Source organism: Vombatus ursinus, unplaced genomic scaffold (assembly GCF_900497805.2).
Source record: "Vombatus ursinus unplaced genomic scaffold, bare-nosed wombat genome assembly UNPS02014768.1, whole genome shotgun sequence".
Taxonomy (NCBI): domain Eukaryota; kingdom Metazoa; phylum Chordata; class Mammalia; order Diprotodontia; family Vombatidae; genus Vombatus; species Vombatus ursinus.
In genome coordinates this window covers 7,562,640-7,580,412 of record NW_020954546.1, presented here as the reverse complement: position 1 = coordinate 7,580,412, position 17,773 = coordinate 7,562,640, and the positions used below count along the sequence as shown (strand labels likewise).

At 42.5% G+C, this 17,773-nt stretch overlaps 1 protein-coding gene across 3 annotated transcripts in view; it reads right to left on the bottom strand.

Annotated features, from left to right (window-relative positions):
• LOC114043130 (gap junction alpha-5 protein-like) overlaps positions 1-8,418 on the bottom strand; it is a 34,832-nt gene extending 26,414 nt beyond the window's left edge. The window contains exons 1-2 of one of the 3 annotated variants that reach the window (XM_027862092.1): positions 8,254-8,418; positions 5,780-5,845 (exon numbers count right to left, since the gene is read on the bottom strand). The gene's annotated coding sequence lies outside the window, so the exon portion shown is untranslated. Of the gene's footprint in view, positions 1-5,618; positions 5,694-5,779; positions 5,846-8,253 lie in introns of those variants that run through there. The other 2 variants (XM_027862091.1, XM_027862094.1) reach the window with 2 other exon arrangements.
• Positions 8,419-17,773: the final 9,355 nt, after the last annotated feature.

Here is a 17,773-nt window from a genome sequence, read left to right as displayed (position 1 = left end):
TCCACCTGTGTGATCATTGGGTTAGAATTTATATATAGAAAATCACTTCCCTTTTTAGCCACTTAGGTTGGGGTGGTGTTTACTGTTCCCTTCTGGGTTCCATGCCTGGCTACACAGCAGGCTCTAGCATTCTACTGATGTCCAAATCTGTAGGAGAACAAAAGCAGAAATTATGGTGCAGCAGGATTCCCTTCCAAACTATATTGTGCATTACTAGCCTCTCCTGGTTCTCCCATCAAGCCCCAACTGGCCAATTTGCTGTTCCCTAAAGCCTGGATTTCCTCATCTCCACCTCTCCAAAGCCCCAGCCTTCTCTAAGACTAAGCTCATGTACCATTATCTGGGACAGGGCTTCTGAATCTGGCATCCGTGGATAGATTTCAGGAAATCTATGAGGTGGGATGGGAAAAAAATATTACATCTTTATTTTTCACTAGTCTCTGAGGGTTAGCATTGAGAGCAACAACCATTGAATTAGCAATGAGAGCAATGGCCATTATTCTGAGAAGGGGTCTATAGGCTTCACCAGACTACCAGAGGGGTCTGTAACACACAAAATATTGCCCTATCTTACGGGGGAAGCCTTCCCTGATCTCTGAATTGATCTGGAGCACTGGCACATTCCTGCCTCTGATCAGACTGCTTTTAGACTCTTTATCCTACCCCAACTTGCTTATAATTTTTTTTCTTTTAGCATAAGGCCTGGCATATAGTAGGCACTTAATAAGTGTTTGTCAACTATTACATATATTATGAGGAAATATTCGCGACAAGCTACATTCTTGCTCATCAATCTTTGCTGGTATTTCTACAAAGGTAGGTGAAGGAGTAGAGCTAGCCTTATCTGGAAATGAAATAGGTGGTTGTCTACATGGAATGACTTTAATGGTCAAGTCAATAGGACCTGGGTTTGAATCCCACCATGGACATTCAATACCTGTGTGACTCTGGGCAAAATCATTTAACCTCTGAGTTTCATCAGTCTCTTCATCCATAAAATGAGAATGATAATAGCGCCTACCTCATGGTGGGCTGCTGTTTGCAAGTCTTAAAATGCTGTATGACTGTGAGCTATTATTACTATGAAATCCAAATGAGGCCTCAGGGGTTTGTCTCCCAGCTTAGAAGGCTACAGCTTTTCATTTTCCCAGAAGAAATTGCCAATAGAAGCCAATAGTCCAGGGATGGGGAATCTGCGACTTTAAGGCCACATATGGCCTTCTAGGTCCTTAAGTGTGGCCTTAACCTGCAGCCTTCTAGGTCCTTAAGTATGGCCTTTTGACTGAATCCAAATCACAATTTGCAGTTCTGTAAAATTTGGATTCAGTCAAAAGGCCGCACTTAAGGACCTAGAAAGCCACATGTGACCTTAGGGTCACAGATTCCCCACCCTTGCAATAGTTCATTCTCCACATAGCACCTAACGCTTGGACTTCACAATGGGAAAACCCAGACAATGAGATCTCAAAACAGCTCAGAGAAACAAAGAGAATCTGGTCATTTGAATTGTTCCCAGTTTTTCCTGTAAAGGTAGATAACACACCATGAGGTCAGTTTCTTTTGCTGGTTATTCACTATTGGAGAAGAAATGATTGACTCATAAAGGAACCATAGCCTGTGTCATTCACCAGGAGCCTGTTGCTTTTGACAATGGGCAGGAAGGCAGTTTCCTTCCTCAGGAGTGCTGAAACTTTCCAAGAAAACTCAGCATCTCTCTTCTTGGCAAACAACCCCTTGTACCACAGGTGAAACAGATGGGTGTCCACACACACACACACACATACACATACACACACATACACACACAACACACACATATACACACACATACATACACACACATACACACATACACATATACACACTACACACATGCATACACCCACATACACACACATACACACACATACACACACATATACACACTACACACACATGCATACACACACATACACACACACACACACACAGAAAGGGCTCCTTCAAATTCTTCTCTGTAGACTGGGGATCTTTTTCGAGGGACAAATGATCCTGGGACCCAGGTCTAAATCTTTACACAAAGGGCCAAACCCTCCACTCTCTTTTCTGATTGGTTCCTGTAGAGATGCTCACCTCAGATCTTGGACATTGTTTCTATTGGCTTACTGGAGTCTTCTGAGAACACCCAGTTGTATTATAGGCCCAAGCAGACTAGGATGCCCCCTCCCCATTCTCCCACCTTACCACCACTCTGGGCTTCTCATTGGTAACACTGGCTGGTTTAAGTGACTAGTTTTATTTTATCTCCTACTCAGGACTGTATAATTTAACTGCTGGTATACTGAGGCCTTGCAATCTAATACCCCAGTTCTCTGAGATGGCCAATTATAAGGACAAAAGTGTCAATCTCCCCAGTGGCAAGGCCAGGCTATAAGCAGGGACATAGAAACAGACACATTCATATCGCATGGAGACTCCCAGCCTGGCTGCCCCCACCGACTTCATGGGCATCCTGGGAATGTTAATCAGACCAAGTTACCATCCCCTTAACTGACACCTGTCACCCCTTCCACCATCCTATATATAGCAATGTGATCCCTAGAGCTAAAAAGAGAAAAAAACCCAAACAAACCACTCTTCCCCCAGTCACCTAGATCTACTACTCCATTCACAGCTCCTGCTTGGCTCTAGCCGAGGACTGCCAATATAGGGCCTTAGGTTTGGGGCTGGCACTCAAATTCTTATACAGAGTGGGGGGTACAGTCAGTGTGCAGAGACCTGCTCTGCTTCAGGAGTAACAAGGATGAGGATGGAGGCTGGGGAGGGGCAGAGAGCTTTTTGTTTGATGGGGGGCTTTTTGTCTGTTTTTTTTTCTATCCCAGAATAAACCCACCAAGTCTTTCTTCTACTAATTTATGTGAGTCTGGTCTCGGACCTGAAGTTCAGAAAATTAGGCAAAATTTTGTCTGACACTGAACACTGCACACCCTGACTCTTACTAGCTGTATGACCCTGCACAAGTCACTTAGTACTTCCTTGCCTCAGTTTCATCTCCTGTAAAATAAAACAGTAAAATTATGTAATCTTTGAACTCTCTCTCTGCTCTAGCATTTTATGGATCTGTGAACCTATAATGACAGTTGCATGGAAAAAGAAAATCCTAGAACATTGGCACTGGAAAGAATTTGAGAGCTCATCTTGTCCGACAACTCTCATTTTAAATATCAGAGGACCTAGAGCTGGAAGGGACCGTGGAAAGCAGCTAGTCCGACCTGTTCCCTTTACAGATAAAGAAACCGAGGCTTATCCCCTTGAAATGGGGAGGGTTGGTGAATTCTCCAAAGTCCCACAAGTAGTAGAATATAAAACTAAAATGCAAATCTAGGTCCTGGCATTCCAAAATCCAGTATTGCATCCCTTCCACCAAGGTGTCAAGCACGCAGCCACAACATGCCCAAGCGCTGCCCAACCAGATTAAAATATAATTGGGAAATATTTAAGAAAATAAAAATACAAAAAAAACCCCAATGCTAATATGTGGTTTCTTAAGTCAATATGCAGCTCACAGGGATCCTTATGTGTAATTCAGTGGCCCCTATTTCTATGTGAGCTTGATAGCACTGCCCTCACACCATAAGCTACCTCTCTATGAAGGGACTAAAACTTAAAACATTGAAGTGGCTTGTCCAACAGCACACAGCCCATGAATGGCAAAGTATGGCAGTGTGCATCATGCCTACAATATGCTTGGAGGGAACCCAGAGAGCACAGTTGCATAATTTCCTCTTTTGTGCCTTCTCTGGCCCCCTATACTACTGACCTGCTTTGCTAGTAACCGTTGAGTCAGGAGGAGGATGGAATACATAGAGACAGGCTGCAAACTAGCCCCACTGCCTCCAGAAAATCTTTAATGTAGTATGTAGTGTGGTTTTCCATGAGCTTTAAACTTCTTAGAACCTGAAAGCTTCTACATGGGACCAGACTCATTTTGATGAGCTCAGGTGCATTCCTATCCAGGATAGGAAAAGCAAAATCCTTGAAATGTATTCTAGTAATCTTCAAAGGGCCCTTAGTTTTGATAAAGAAAGAAAGAATAAAAGAAAGAAAGAAAGTAGGAAAGAAAGAAAGAAGGAAAGAAAGAGAGAGAGGAGAAGAGGAGAGAAGGGAAGGGAAGAGAAGGAGAGAAGAGAGGAGAGGAGAGGAGAGGAAAGAAAAGAAACAAAAAAGTGATACATAACTGTTAAGACCCTCTGAAGTAAATTTCAGTTAACCAGAAATCTCTATCAAGCAGAACCATCACACAAATATAATACAGCGATGCTTGCTGTCCATGATAAAGATCTTGAAGTACAGGGAGATCCTGAAGGTTCTTCAAAATTCTCCAAGAGAAAGTTAATTAAGTTTAGCAGAGATTTAGTGCTCAATGTTTAGTTTTTATGATATTTGAATTCTCTGAAGTTGTTAATGTACCCATGGCATTCACTCATTCATCCCACAAATATTTACTGAATGCCTACTATATCTAAGACCCCATGCCCTGTGTTATGGAGGATGCTAAGAAGAATAAACATAGTCCTCAGACTGCTACAGTTCAGTAAAGGGGATAAGCACATGTCCATAAATAACTTTAAATGAGGGAGAATGTGAAAATGCAATAATGAGAGAGATACAACTTGCCATGGAAATTCAAAGGAGAGAGAGATCCCTCCCAGTGAGGAACTGATACTTGTGGACCTAATAAGAGGGGTAGGAATTTTATTGGTAGAGTTGGGAGGGAAGAAAGAACATTTAAGGCAGAGGGTACAGCTTGAGCAAAGGCATCGTGGTGGGAAACTTCAGGGCATGTTCAGAGATCAACAAGTTGTCTAGTCTGATTGTCCCACATGGTATGTAAAGTGTAGAGCTTTCAATTAATCTGAATATTTAATTAATTAGAACATTTAATCAATTTCCCGAATAAGAGAGATAGCAATGTATATTGAATCATAGAACTGCAGAATTGGAAGGGATCTCAGAAGTCACCAAGTCCAAACTTTACGCAAAGTATGATTTTTGCCTATGACATCCCTGACAAGCAGTCATCCAAGTCTACTTGAAGACTTCCAGTGACAGGGTACTCACTATCATCAAAGCATACTAATGCATTTTTGGACAGCTCTGATAGGATTTCCCCCCCTACCCCTTACATTGTGCTAAAATCGATCTCCCTTTAACTTCTACTCATTGGTCCTGGTTCTGCCCTCTGAGGTTAAACAAGTGTGATCCATCATTCATATGACTATCAAATATTAAAAAAAAAAAAAGGATCATGTCCCCCTACCCCCAAGGTTTCTTTTCCCCAAGATAAATACTGAACAGTTCTAGTCATTGCTTATCAATGATTATCCTTTTTTGCCTAAAAATAGTTTTAAGGAAAGTGAAAGGGCTGGAGTGACTGTCCCAAAGAACATTGTTTGCTTTCAACCTACTACTAAGCAATTGTCTCAGAATAGATTTCACCCTGCTGACATAGTGTTTTTTTCCTTTGATTGATCAGACAAAAAAACATTGACCTCAAACCCTACATTGAGTCATTCTTACTTAGAGACACTTGAAGGGGGATAACCGCCGCTGGTTGGAAAAGTGGTGAACATACACACCTGGCTATGAAAGACTGGTCTGACAAAGGCTCTCTTTAGGAGCATCAAGAGCACAGGGAGAAAAGGGGAGCTGTCAGTCTTCTTAATCTCTGGTTGGATATTCATGGAATCTCCAAATTTCATAGCTAGAAAAGAAGTCAAGGGCTCCCCCAGAGTCCTACCTACTGTGTGCCCGAACAGGAAGACAGCCTCTACAACATCCTCAATGAGTGGATAGATCTGGCCATCTGTCAACATGTAGGTTCCATGATTTTAAAAAGACAAAAACAAAAAAACAAAGTAAAACAATTTGGCTATTATAGATGTAGATATATACACACATATATGTATATATTTGATTTATATATGGATTTGTTTACATAATAGATATATCTATCTATCTATCTAGGCATCTAGGAGGCTCAGTGGATGGAATGCCAGGCTTGGAGTCAGGAGGACTCTTCCTGAGTTCAAATCCAACCTCAGCCACTTACTAGCTGTGTGACCCTGGGCAAGTCACTTCACCCTGTTTGCCTCAGTTTCCTCATCTGTAAAATGAGCTGGAGAAGGAAATGACAAACCACTCCAGTTTCTTTGCCAAGAAAACACCAAAAGGAGTCATGAAGAGTCAGACATGACTGGAAAAATGACTAAACAACTCTCTCTCTCTCTCTCTCATATGTGTGTGTGTGCATGTGCGTGTCTATCTATACATATATGAGAAAATCTTTGGCTGAATCAGCTGGATTTCATCCACCCTATTGGTGGAGAAGAAATAGACAAAGTTGGATCCCCCAAATCCCCCGCCCAGAGGCAGGATCACTACATTAATTTTGTCATGCAGCCATTAGGTTTTTAGAGGATCTTGCCTCTCAGAAGCTGGGCTATAGATGCGCTCTGTTCTAATGTATAAACTCAGGGACCTTCTGCCATGACCAGATCCTTGTATCTGCTCCGAAAGGGCTCTTCTTAGAAGTATACTCCTGCTCATGAATTTCAAACCCCGGAATGGATCCCAAGTGCCAGAGTAGATGAGAAACAAACACCACTGAGGGACAAAACTATTTGCTTCATGTATTTTTTTTTTCTTTAACTCATAAACTCCCAGGACAGGGTCACACATAGAGAGCTGGAAGGGATTTCAAGGACCACTTAGTCCAATTCCATCATTTTGTAGTTGAGGAAACTGAGACCTTGGGAAGTTAAGTGCTTGTCCCAAGTCACACAGGAACTAAGCGTAGAGATGAGATTTAAACCCAGGTCCTCTGGTTCTGGACCTTCTCTCTCTCCACTGTGCTATACCATAGGTTACACCTAGTACCATCCTTTGCCCAGTAATCATAGCCCCTGCCACATTCTGAGGGCAAAGACTCAAGAATCACACAATGTTAGAGCCTGAGGGCAGCTTAGAGGTCATCTAGTCTAACCTTCTCAACTTACAAATCAGGAAACTGAGATCAGAGAAAGAAAATAACATGTCCAAAGCCCTAGTTATTAGAAGAGCCAGACTCAGAACCCACATCACATACTGAGAACCCTGAACCAAAAATCACAGAATGTCGGAACTGGAAGGGACTTTTGAGGGTATTTTGTCCATCCTCCTTGTCTTACAGATGAAGGATCAGAGGTCAAAGAGGGAAAGTGACTTGTCAAAAAGCCACACAATTAGTAGAGGAGCTGGGAGCAGAACTTAGGTCACTACTGAAGCTTAAGACTCAAGAATCACAGAATCATAGGATGTCAGAATTGGAAAGGAATTTAGAGGTGACTTAGGCAACTTAACTCATTTTACAGAGGAGGAAACTGAGTTCTGAAGAGAACTGATTTGTGCTTAGTTACACAGATATTCAGAAACCCTAAATTCTTTAAAATTCCTGGTAAAGTCTTAGGAGCGTCAGGAAACCTGGTGCCAAGCTCACTTTGTTATTGGTACATAGCCAAGTTTGGGGCTATACGCCAATGGGAGGAAGTTCAGGGACAGGGCATGGGCTCCAAGATCCTCCTGCATTAGACGGCACACAATTGAAAAGGAAACTTTCAATAGGGGCTACTTTATGCTTCCTCCGCCTGTGTTCCACTCTGTCTCTTTCCCACTAGCAGCTATACGGCAGGTTTGATTTCTCACACGCCGCTGCGGCTCAGCAGGGACATGATACACTGCAGGAAACGAAGCAGGGAATATTTTTAAACCATCCAACATGCCTTAGGGGGGAAAAAAACCAAAACACTTCCATAGACACTCTGGAAGGCATTTCAAAAAAGATTCCATGCCTAGAGGAAACGTTGTAAAACACACTCGACTTTTCGTTTTTTTAAGGGAACTCTCCAGCTCAGCTTCAAACTGCCTGGACCTGAATCGTAACCTGTTTCTCAGATGCCTCTCTTTTGCCTTCTCATCTGTCAGAGGTAGGCTTTAACTCCGAGTGTCTAGAGCTCTTTAAAATAGTAAAGGTTAATTCCTCCATTGGTCCACCCAACCTTTCCCCTTTATATTTACCAAGAGTAATAATCAACTAGGCATAGCAGTAGTGACAGAACATTTTTTTTTAATGGGTAACAGGAACACTTATAATCCTACCCAGCTTGGAAATTGACTTCTCTCACCGCTGGCCCATGTCTCATAATTCTTGTCCCCCCAAGCCAATGTTGTTCTTACCTGGTTTGCGTTCTCTTCAACTTTTCGTTTTCTTAAAAAATTTTTTTTCTTCCCTCTCAAAAGCTCTTTCCCGGCTTTTAATTGGTCTTTGTTCTTTTTCCTGTCTGTTATTCCTCTTTGACCCTCTCTTTTAATCTGTCTGTCTCTCTCCCTCCTCCCACTTTTTCCTACTCTTCCTCCTCCCACCCTTTTCCTCTCTGTCTCTCCCTCCTTCTCTCTGTCTCTCTCTCCTTCTCTCTCTCTCTCTCTCTATCCTTCTCTCTCTGGAACTTTTCTCATTTAAAAAGTTATTCCCCCCCCCCTTCTAGTTTCTCCTCCTTGCAATCTCCCCAGAAGGAGATAGAACCCGCCTCTGACAGCTGGTCTCCCTGAGTCCTTGGAGCTCACAGCTCTGTGTGTGAGCTGAGTGCACGCCTCCCTTACCGCATGGGCAAGGCTTTCCTGGAGCCCCATAGGCTAAGACTTCCTCTAGTTCCTTTTACTCCAGAACCCCCAAGTATACCTGAAGAATATTAGAAGCTCCCCAAGATCTCCCTCCTAGCCTTGCTCCTGTCAAATTGTGAAAATGACACATTCTTTCAACATGCAGTTGTTAGTAGGCACCTACTATGTGAAAAACTCCAGGCTAGGTGCCGAGAAGGACACAGAAGAAGCTGTCAATGAAATAAATCAGTCAACAAAACATTTCTTAAAAGTGTTTATTGTGTGCCAGGCACTGGATCAACAAATGTATGCCTAAAATCAGCTGGTCATTGAATGTTAATTTTCCGAGAGAAAGGTAGGGGGCCTTTCTAAGCCTCCATATACCAAGGAAGACACCAGTCAGGGTCAATTGCCCCTAAAAATGGAACTAGATTTAAGTTACTGAGAGATCTTTCTCTCCTTCCTTCCCCACTGCATTTCTAGTTCCTTGATCGAATCACTGATCATAGATGGATCAATAATTTGATGCATGTCATCAATCGGTTCTGTTGTGATTAACAAATTGAAATGAAGTAAGCCAGTCACCAAGGATCCATAGAACTCTAAAAATGTTAGAGGGCAGTTAGTCTAGCCTCATCCTACTACAGATGAAGGAGCAGAGGCACAAAGGAGTGATGGGTCTTAACCAAAGTTCCGTAGTGAGTGGCAAAGCAAGGTGTCCTAACTCCCAATCCAGCGATCTTTCCTAAGGTGTGCATACTCTTCACTACATGCTCGCCATGCAGCTTGCCACTTCATGGACTTGGCAAGCATATACGAGATTCTAGTGGTCATTATTCACATCTGGGTAAACTGAGGAGCTGAGAAAGAAAAGACATGACCGAACAAGCAAAAATAAATGTGTCGATGATGGCAGAATCCAGGGTTTTCCAAACCCGGTGATTTCATTCTCATCTCATTTTGCTCAGAAAACTTTGCCTGTTTTTGTTTTGCTTTCTTCTGATGGACCACTCTTCTGTAAGAGAATTCAGTCCAGACTGTCAATTGGTACAATTTATAGTCCTGCTTACATGGCTGCCTCCCTTGAAAAAATTGTAAGGTCGTATGTGTGCATATGTATGTATATATGTATATAGGTACACATATATGTTAAGTATGACTATTTCTGAGGCAGCTAGGTGGTGCAGTAAATCGTCAGGGTTATTGTGAAAATAAAATGGAATAATATATGTATGTAAAGGTCAGCTAGGTGGCACAGAGGATAGAGTGCCAGGCCTGGAGTCAGGAAGACTCATCTTCCTAAGTTCAAATCTGGCCTCAGACATTTCCTAGCTGTGTGACCTTGGGCAAGTCCCTTCACCCTGCTCGCCTCAGTTTCTCATCTGTAAAATAAGCTGGAGAAGGAAATAGTAAACCACTCTAATATCTTTGCCAAGAAAACCCCAAATGGGGTCATAAAAAGTCAGACAACTGAAATAACCAAACAATAAATTTGTATGGAAAGTGCTTTGCAAACCTTAAAGTGTTATATAAATGCTATTATTATTATTTCTGCTCCCTATAGAATCTCAGAGTTGGGAGAGCCCTCAATGGTGTTCTAGTCCAACTCATATCAGAGTATAGAATGGTTCCTAACCCCCACACCATTAGGGTCACCTGCTTCTGGAATTGCTTCTGTTTATCTAATAATCTGATACTTTGGATGGAATTCTAATCTCATCAAAGTGAATAGTCCCTCCAACAGTACAGCTAGCATCTACTTCATACTTGAGACCATGCTTTCCTGTGAATCCTCAACAGGTATGCATCCAACTTGCCAGTGGCCTTCCCCTGATTCATTTGACATTGCCTAGATACCATGGGACACATACGGACTGCCCATCAGTTATCCCTCAGTCTCCATACTTCCCAGTCCACTTTCTTTTCTGGACATACATCTCTCTGATGACTTCTTTTATCCTGCTTCCCCTATACAGTTATACTCTTGTGTACTCTCCACCTTTTTAATTAATAAAAAAGCATTATTGATTCCTTATATTTTTACTGGATTTACCCACTCCTCCCACACCACTGGAATTGAGCCTTCCTTTGTAATAAAGAAAAACCATGGAACAAATCCATCGGATAGAGTGACTTCATCTGACAACATACAGGGAGCACATTCTGCCCTCCCGGCCTCCTGGTCTGCAGGGAGGAGAGAGAGTTGTCCCATTAGCTCTTCTCTTCTCCTGAATCATCCTTCATTTATCAACGTTCTTCCTAAAATGTGGCTCCCAGAGCCGAACCCAGAATGCCAGCATGTTCCACCTGTGATCCACATAGGGCAGAGTACATACAACAGGTATGTGGTACTGTTTTGCTACTAGAGACTAGGCTTTTATTTATGTGGCCCAAGGCTGCACTGAGGGGCAGTGTGGTGTGTTGGACAGAGAGCTGCTTTGGAGTCAGGAAGACCTCAGTTCAAGACCTGCTCTGATGACCCGTGCTGGTTACTGCCGTCATATGTAAACTTACTTTAAAAAATATTTTGATAATTGATCTTCAACATAATGGTTTCTTTGCAATCCTACATATTTTATTTTATGCACTTAAAAATTATTCTAAATAGGGTTCATAGACTTCACCAGGGTGATTCAGACACAAAAATATTAAGAACCCCTATTTAATATGTGTCAGGCACTGGGATATAGGCTGAGGATATAGAGGCAAAAATAGTCCCTGCCTTTGAAGAGTTTACATTCTAATGGATGTGTGATGCTGGCTAAGTCATTTAACCTCACAGTGCCCCCAGGCCCTGAGTCAGCGAAGTGGTCAGATAGAGCTTTGGGCCTGGAGTTATGACTTGGCATTTTGAGGGTGGAAGTGTAGAGGGACAATCCGAAGTCTTCCATGAGTTTAAAAAAAAAAAAAGCTGCACACGTACAAGATGGGAAAGACATAGCTCAATAGCAGTTTGAGTGAAAAGATCTGGAGATCTTAGTGGATTGTGGACTTAATATAAGACAATAGGATAGCATGGGTACAAAAATGTTAATATGATCATTAAAAAAAAACAGATCTATGATTTCATTGGTTTAGGGAGTATGTGGTAAGAAAACTCCCTCTATCAATCCAGATCAGCACCTTCTGTGAATCATAGCTTTTTTGTGATTTGCCTGGGGGAACAAGGGAAGTAAACCAATATTTATTAAACACCTACTATGTGCTAGGCCCTGTGCTAAGCACCTTACAAATAGTATCTCATTCGGTATTTACAACAACCCTACAAGGTAGGTGCTGCTATTAATCTCATTTTATAGTTGAGGAAACTGAAGCAGACAGAGGCCAAGTGACTTGCCCAGGGTCACACAGCTGGTAAACACCGGAGGCTAGATTTAAACTCAAATCCTCTTAACTCATAACTCATAACATGTCACTTTGTGCTTCTTTTCTATAATGGTCATCCTATACACTAATTTCAGGGCCCATGGACCCATGCAAGTATCCCCAGTACCTTTAACAATCAGGTAGCCCCAGTGGTAGGAAGGCTTTGAAATGGAACTGTAAATGCTGGGTGGCTGAGCTGCCAATGCATGAGATTGTAGATTTAGGGAGTAGTCAATGCCAGAAAATCTAAAAAACAAGATTCCTCTACGTGGGCAGGTTGGTAGCACAATAGATAGAGTGCCTGCAGGGCCTGAAGTTAGGAAGACCTGAGCTCAAATTTGGTCTCAGACACATACTAGCTGTGTGACCCCGAGCATGTCACTTAACCCTGTTTGCCTCAATTTCCTCATCTGTAAAATGAGCTGGAGAAGGAAATGGCAAACCACCCCAGCATGTTTGCCAAGAAAACCTTAGATGGGATCATGAGTCAGATAAGAATGATACGACTGAACACCAATATGTCCAAAGAGAGAGTAAAATCAGGAACAAGCATGACCAATCTCATCTGGTAGATTGAGAAATGGAGGGACAAATAAATTGATGTAACTTGGTACAGAGCTAGGAATAAAACTTAGTCATATGGTTTCCTGGTCTAGTTTTGCGGTCCCTGAATCATGCCAGCCCTTGAGAGCCAAGCTGCTATCCAGTTACCACACTCTACTTAAGATGGGCATCTTGTTCAGGACCCAGAGCAAGGTTGCTTTTGCTCAGCCACCGATAGTCTGGTTTATTCTTAGCCTATTTCCTTCCAAGGCTGAAATGAGGACATTGACAAATGTAAGAAAATTTTCGTTCTGGGAATCTCAGGGCATTTTCTTAGTGATATCGGAGTTGTATGTAGCCACACGGTCCAAACTATAGCCCTTAGAAAATGTCTGTTTTCCTTTCATTGACTTATTCCCTCCTTCACCCTCTACCCTTGATACTCAGCATAGGTTGGGTCCTAAGAATGAGGCATTCAGTTTTGGATTTACACAGTCTTAAAAGGCTAAGGAGAACTTTTACCTGTGGACTCCCCGTGAAACCCTCCTTCTTCTAGCCTGTCACATTGCCATTCTGAGAAAACTCTGCCCTGGGGCCCTGCTCTCCTCACTGGCGACTCCCTCCCAGGACCACCATTTTGGGAAAAGCCCTAGCTGTGCTTCACTTTCCTGAATGCTTCCTCTTCCTCTTTGTCACCTGGTTGGCAGGACCTTCCTGTCAGAGCTTGGTCTCCACTAGCGCAGCCTTCCAGAAGCTAGGGTGCTTCTACAACACAGTGAAATGTATCTAAGTCCTGATCAGTGCAAACAATCAGTCCCTTAGAGCACCACATGTGTTCAAGTCAGCACTATTCAAAGTTTGAATTCAAATTCAAAATTCAATTTCAAATTCACAATTTGCATAATTATGCAAAATATGACAAATGGCTCCAGCCCAATAGAAATATGGAGTGGGAATTCAAATAATGCAACCTATTCAAGGGGAATTCCTTTTTCACACTAATTGGAACCTAGCTGAATCAGAGTCAGACGTTAGACTGTTGGTATATCAACCAATAGATCAAGCGTTTATTGAGTGCCCACTGTGATTCGAGCACCATGCTAGGTTCTACATGGGACCAAATAAGGATTTGACATGGCCCCTTGTCTACAAGTGTCACATGCTTCCTGTTGGGGAGACAAAACCCATGCTTTGGCCAGACTCCCCTTTATATTCACCTTCAAATCTTTACCCCATTTCTACCTGTTCAAATATTCCCTCAAGGGCTAGCCCCTCCATCACATTTTCTCTGATTACTGCAGGTAGAAGCAATCTCTTTCCTTAAATGTCTCATGCCACTCTATTTCATTTTTCTTTCCAACTTAATCTGTCTCTAACTTGTAGTACAGAAATTTTGTCCATCTCATCCTCCTTCTGGACTTTAAGCCATATGGAGACAGGAGCATCTTCTTTAAATCATGTGTCTCCTGACTGTACTTAGCACAGCTACCTCTGGGTAGGTGCTTCATAAATGTCTCTTCCTTTAGGTTGGACTGAATCAAACTGTGGCAGGAGAGATTTCTATTAGGCACGAGAAAGAGTTTTCTGACTGAGGAGCTTGTTAAGTAGTAACATGGGTTACCCTAGAAAGTAATACAATCTCCCTCAAACTCTTTAAAGAAATCTGGGCTGCAACACACTCCTCTGTCCACAATACCTGCGGCATAGTCTTCCCTAGAAGTACAGGGATGACTTAGGAGACCTTTTAAAATCTGTTCCATCCTAAGAATCTCTGGTTTCTCATTTTCCTTCCCAAGACACTTGGGTCCAGATGTTAAAAGGGCCATCTCCCCTCATGCCTTCTCAGCCATGCAGCTTGCAGGTAAGTCCTCCTGTGGTCTAATTGCAAGAGCAGTGAATCCCCAGTGACTCATTGGGAGGGCATATTGGGTAATTGGAGCCTCAATTAGCCAGCTGAGGTCATGCTTTTCAGCCAGTGCAGTTCGGCACCCCATTGTAAGTAAAGACATAGACACTGCAGGCTTAAGCAGTCCCCTCTTAAATCTTTTCCCTTTCAGATACTGGCTAAATTAGACAAGTCTCTCTTTGCCAGAACACCCTGTTCCAAGAAACGGAAAATGAAAGGAACAGCCCACGTTGCCCCTGGTATTCTGAGTGATCCCATGACCCTTTCACTTTGTCTGGGTGCTGAAGACAAAGTTTCAGAGGTCTGCTTGGGGAGACTGAAGGCACACAGAATCTCCTGGGTCCTCCTGACTCAGGACTCTTTGGGGAAAGATTTGAGCTGAGTCCCTAGGAAGGCAACCTTAGCAAGCAAAATGGGTCCGGGACGATGGGAAGGATAATCACCCAAGGCCTGATTCTTTTTCCAATGGCATTGTGCTGGACCAGGCTACTCAGATCTGATTTGACTGAGCCAACATCTTTAACACAATCAGGCTCTTGAGACATAGGTCAGCAGAGCTCATCTTATGACATTCTTCAAGACCTTTTCCAGAGGAACACACAGGATGGCAGTTCAACCTCCATGCACACTATAAGACCTTGGCTAAGGCATTCCTGATCTCTCCATTCAGGAATGGGAGATTACTGTAGACGGTTGGAGTTACCACCTTTCTCCTCACAAAAATGATACAACCCTGCTGACTTTTTTTTTTTTACATTTTTAGTAGTATTTTATTTTTTCCAATTACACATAAAGACAATTTTTAACATTCATTTTTTTATAAAATTTTGAGTTCCAAATTTTTCCCACCCCTTCTTCCCCCCTTCCTAAGATGGTAAGCAATTTGATATAGGTTATATATGTGCAATCATGTAAGACATATTTCCATATTAGTTATGTTATGAAAGAAGAAATAGTTTGCCAAAAAAAGTTACAGTTTCTTGCTTACTTTTCAAAAGAAGAAATAATAAGTTTGAATTGCCCCCAGTTTTTTGGGAGGGCAAGTGGTTGCTGTCATTATTGTTTAGTTGATCAGTTGTGTCCAACTCTTTGTGACTCCATTTAGAGTTTTTTTGGCAAAGATACTGGAGTGGTTCACCATTTCCTTCTCCACCTTATTTTATAGATGAGGAAACTGAGGCAAACAGGGTTAAGTGAAGTGGGCTGTTCTTTGGATTGGAGTCATTAATTGGCAAGACCACTCACTAGGTTAGGATTTATGGATACCTGGGTTCAAGAACTAGGTCTACCACTATTGGATCACCTTGAGCGAGTCATAGATTTAGAGCTAGAAAGGACCCTTGGGATCCTTCACCATTTTGTGCCTTTTCCCTCTTCTGCAAAAATAGGTATTATAGTAATATTTCAGCTACACAGTAGATAGTAAATAGGCTTGGAATCAGGAATATACCATCATGAGTTCAAATCCAGCCTCAGATACTTCCTAGCTGTGTGACCTGAGCAAGTCACTTAACCTTGTTTGCCTCAGTTTCCTCATCTGTAAAATGAGCTAGAAAAGGAAATTGCAACACATTCCAGTATCTTTGCCAAGAAAACCCCAAAGGAGATTATGATGAGGCAGACATGACTGAAACGACTGAACAACAAGTAATATTTCAACAGGTTGTTGTCAAGATAAAACCTTCATCAAGTTGTTCCAACCAATGTCATTTCACAATAACATCATTAATACACTATGACTAGACCAAGTCCTGTTATAAAGTTGTGAACCCCTTCCACTGATTTGGCTGACTGTCTGTTTATAATATGGTTCCTAGGTTTGCCTGTATGGCAATAATACTTTTATTTCCTTTGTTCTCAAAAGCACCCAACTCTGAGCTCTTCCAAACTCCTATCCAGAAATCAATATTCTCAGGAACATACTTGAGTGGAGCCTCTAATGGGGCCATTCTACAGATGTTGGTCTGACCCTACCTGAGTTGGGTACCTGGGACGTAGTGGTCACCATTCCCCTACCACTACCCCAGGACCAGGGTGGAAGTGGACCAAACCAACAGAGTCCCTGTGAGCATCAAGTACATGATAAGAAAGGCTATATAGTATAACTCTCGCCAATCAACCAGCAAAAGCTTATTTACTGTTGTTCAATCATGTCCCACCCTTAGTGACCCCCACGGACCAACTGTTTGTGGGGTTTTCTTGGCAAAGGTACTGGAGTGGTTTGCTATTTCCTTCTCCAGTTATAGACAGGGGTTAAGTGACTTGCCCAGGGTCATACAGCTAGTAAATGTCTGAGGTCAGATTTGAACTCTCTGGTATTTCTGGTCTTTTTTACCCCAGGACCAGTGCTCTATCCATTGCACCATTTAGCTGCCCCATAAATATTTATTTGGCACCTACTGTGTTCCAGGAACTGAAGTCAGTGGGCCCTGGGGATACAAGTACAAAGAATGAAACAATTCTTATTCCAACTCACAATGAACTTACATTCTAATGGGTCCGCTGAAGGCATCCATAGAGTCAATCAGGGCTAGGAGATTATCCACTATTGAGGTTCCTCTCTAGGAGTGGGCACAATGTGGGACAATAGGGTTCACCCTGAAGGGCATGTTTGGTGGCGGGCAGGGATAAGAAGGTGGTGATTCCCCATCCCCACCTGAACCCAATCACATCACAGGCTGGATTCCAAATAAGATACAAGTTAATATTGACAGACTCCCTGGGTCAAGACCAACCTTTCTGTTTGCTTTGTCCTCTGAGCCTAAGTCCCCAAGATTTGGAAGTGAGTAACTCCCCATAGCCCCCAGGCCAGATCTGTCATGCCCCCACATCTGCCTGCCCTTCATTCCTTTAGGACACTGTAGAGCTTGGAACATAAAAGTGATCTTACCCAGATGGCATTGTACACCCTGCTTTGGCTGGGGCTCAGCCCTTCCCCTGGCTCCCAGCTCCTTAATGCATACTGAAGGAATTTGGAGGCTATCAGAAAGGAAGTCAAATTGTTTTCGGAAAACAATAGCAAAGTAACTACAAGTCATTAGCTTCCTCCCTGGGGCCCCAAATCAAGTTTGTCAGAGTAACTGAAAGGATTGGTAGTCCTGTTTACTTACATAGCTCTGGCTAAGACCCATAAATTAATTCCTGTGTGTGACTTTCTGGAATGAGAGGAGGTGAGTCATGAAAGTCAGGAGTGGATAAAGGCCTATTAATATAGATGAGACTTAACTATAGATAGATAGATAGACAGACAGACAGATAGATACAGAGAGACAGGATAGATAA